The 3,466-nt window shown below is 38.6% G+C and overlaps 1 long non-coding RNA gene across 1 annotated transcript in view; it reads left to right on the forward strand.

Annotated features, from left to right (window-relative positions):
- LOC137642201 (uncharacterized) overlaps positions 1-1,084 on the forward strand; it is a 4,195-nt gene extending 3,111 nt beyond the window's left edge. The window contains exon 4 of the long non-coding RNA XR_011044690.1: positions 225-1,084. This is a non-coding gene — a long non-coding RNA (uncharacterized lncRNA). The remainder of the gene's footprint in view (positions 1-224) is intronic.
- Positions 1,085-3,466: the final 2,382 nt, after the last annotated feature.

A 3,466-nucleotide genomic window follows, 5' to 3' on the forward strand; every position in this document is an offset into this window, starting at 1 on the left:
CTTCTTTAATCAATTGAAGTAGAATACTCCCTTTTAGAGTGGCTTTGTTTTTCTAAAGGATTATATTTTGGATATGTGAATTCTTGTTAGTCCGTTTGAGAGAGAGAGAGAGAGAGAGAGAGAGAGAGAGAGAGAGAGAGAGAGAGAGAGAGAGAGAGAGAGAGAGAGAGAGTATACAATGCTACCCATTAACATCTTCTTAAACGCAACCTTTTTTTCCGCAGAAAAGCACCAACAACAAAACGTTTTCAAGCCTCGGCCCTTCTCCAAAACCCGCACCTAAGATATCAGATATTGAACTAAAGACTGAGTCTTACAACTATACTCGATTTTTTTATTAAGGCGCATTTGCACTGATTCGCAGCGGTGCCCTTTTAGCTCAGAAAAGTTTCCTGCTATCTGAATGGTTAGAATGATCTTGCCCAGCCAATCAGGGATCAGGAAACTTTTCCGAGCTAAAAAGGCACCACTGTGAGTCAGTGTAAATCTGCCTTACTAAAAACAATTGACTATAGCTCCTAATAGGATAAGATGGAGAGAAAGTGATTGTCGGCCAGTTGCCATAATCTTAGCTGTTGAATATTGTTATTTAGATTTATATGTTGTTATACGAATGATAGATTTAATGCCCAGAAAATTTTCCATTGTGAACATATTTATTTTTTTAATGTAAAACTTTGTGATATAAATAAGTTGAAATAAAGAAGGCTTACAATAGGCCTACCAAATTAAACCTTGTTATTTCCAATTCCTGTGCATCGAATTCTATCAACTAACGATATGTTAGTTGAATGAAATTAATTTGTTTCAACAAGAGAGAAGTGTTAATCACAGGAGAGGATACTTTGGCAGGAGTTATGAACGGAAGTGTTGATGAGGGAACTGATAGAAAAGGAAATTCTACTCATCGCAATGGCAGTTTTGAAGAGTCTCCGGCCTCTCCAAAATGGGAAAAAAATAACGATAAAATCGTTTGTGAAATTATAGTTTTGATACACAAAGCTATTAAGTAGTCTACCTGTCCGGTATCTAGCTGTAAAAGAAAGGAAAATATTGATATCTCTGGCTTAGTTTCTTTTGATGCTTTACCATTTAATAATTATATATTCTTTTGAAGAACACTTCTATTAGTAGCTCAACACCATACAGCTGTTCCGCATCTTCAGGCCACTGTTCTTCTTAGTCTTATTTGCATAAGAACATCGTTGTCCTTTGTATCTCGGGTGTTTGAGACTATTAACAAATAAAGTACTAAAAGTGACTTTCACTCGTCGTTCACCTTATTGGCGTGGTGGAAGCGGTATTGAATACCCAAGTGTGCTTCATTTGGATAGGTAAACGAACTGGCACATCATCAGAAGAGTGGATTAACTAACATTTTCTGGCAGGCTAAACACAACAGTGAAAGTGATAGCTCATCGTGGCTAAGACACAACAAAACTCCTAAACAGTGGTCCCTGACAGACAAGGAGTTCATTACAAGCTTTGAGTCATGGAAGAATAACATCCTTAATTTCTTGGTGAAACCCAACAGTTTGATCCCTACCTCAAAGATGATGCAAAATGAGATAAGAAGAAAAAATCAAGGGATTTTGACTCAGGGAAAATCTATTTTTGGGTGAGATAGCCATGTCGTTCTGATGGAAGTTCCTCTAGGCAGCTTGCTACTTGGGATATTTCCTGCGAGTGATATACCCGAGAATTTTGTCTGTAGAGGTGTTACGGGATTATTACCCCTAGAGCGAATATCCCGAAAGATATCGTGTATGTAACAAGGACGTCTTTAAAACAACCACGGTTATCCTTCCCTGAATGCAGTTAACCAACCTTGTCTCGAAGGGTATGGGATACATGGGAGAGCCGTTACAACTCCGATACCAGTGTGTTATTGTAAACACGATCACTGGTGCTGGAGTAAGAGCATAGATTCTGGGAACCTGTGCCTGTGTTGTTTAGTGCTCTGCAAAATAAGATAATTAGTGAGAAATTAACGGGAAATAGTGTAAATTGTGAAAGTCAAACTGAGAGTGAAGTAACGAGTAATTCAAGCAATTACTCAAAGTCGGGACAAAATTGAAATAAGGTAAGATAATATCTTGTGTTCTCAGTCGAGGCAACTCACGTGGTCGGCATACCTGATTAAAAAATACACGAGAAAACAACAGCAAAGAAAAGTTAATTAAATAATATGGCCGATAAAGTAGGATGCAAAACCACGTCTGCTAGGGGTAGAATAATCAAAGTTGGGGGAAAAATGAAAGAAGCTAGCCTAGATAAGACGGACGTGTCTATGATTAGTCTAGGGGATAACAGCCAGGACTCACAAGAAAGTAGACTTATAGACATAGGAGATAGCAGGAATATTATAGAAGGAAAGTCGGGGGAAGACGTAGAGCTTGATACAATGGTCACGTCCACACAAAAAGAGTGCAGTGATTCAGACCAAGGTGCCAGCTGTACTCTAGAGTTGGGCCCGGACGATGAAAGCGCAGAATGCGATAAATGCAAGGAGTGGTACTGCCCCCAGTGCATTAATTTAGCAACCACAACAAAAAGCCAACAAAAAACTCTGATCAAAACTATCAAAATGACAGAAAAGATTGATGGGCTTTTCTGGTTTTGTGCAGGCTGCTCAGTAGAAACAAAACAATTCCTGATGGGAAAATGTTGTGACGGAAAAGACAAAAACAAAAAAGGAGGAAATTTAATGTCAGAGTCGCAAATGGGAAACCACATAAATTTGATGTCAAAATTGCTGGAAGATAACTGCTACAAAATCAGTTCACGAGATGCTGAAATAGAAATGCTTAAAAAAGAGTGTCGAAACTATAAAGATGAACTAGAATTGTGCCTAGGTGAACTGGCTGACCATAAACGAACAATAGGGAACCAATGGTCCCTCATTGAGGACTTGAAGATCATCAACAGAAAATTAATAACAGAGGGCAAAGTAGAGGAGTTGGCAAATGAAAGGGCAACTAGTTTAGAAAGAACAGAGACAACAGAGGGGGAAAATTCAAAGTCAGGTGAAAATAATTCAGTGGTAAATAATGAAGAAAGCAAAGATGAAACAAGTAACGATGGAAAAGAGAAAGAACAGAATGAGATTCCCTCAGAAAAACGGAAAGAAAAGACCCCCAAAATATGCTACTACTTTAGAAAGGGAATCTGTAAAAAAGGACGATCATGCGACTTCCTCCACAGACGCAGCCAGGAAGGTGAAGATAACCCTCAGAGAAACGAGATGAGGAAGCATATTCAGTGTAAGTTTTACAAAGAAGGCAGGTGTAGGTTAGGCAGGGAGTGCAAATATGGTCACTGGGAAAAGAAAATGGTCAACAAAATAAACTATGGGAAAGATGGATCGAAAATATGCAGAGATTATGTGAACGGTACCTGCAAAAGAGGCCATACATGCTCATTCAGGCACTACAATGTAAGATTCAAAGAAACCAGATCAAAATTT

Source organism: Palaemon carinicauda, chromosome 6 (assembly GCF_036898095.1).
Source record: "Palaemon carinicauda isolate YSFRI2023 chromosome 6, ASM3689809v2, whole genome shotgun sequence".
NCBI lineage: Eukaryota > Metazoa > Arthropoda > Malacostraca > Decapoda > Palaemonidae > Palaemon > Palaemon carinicauda.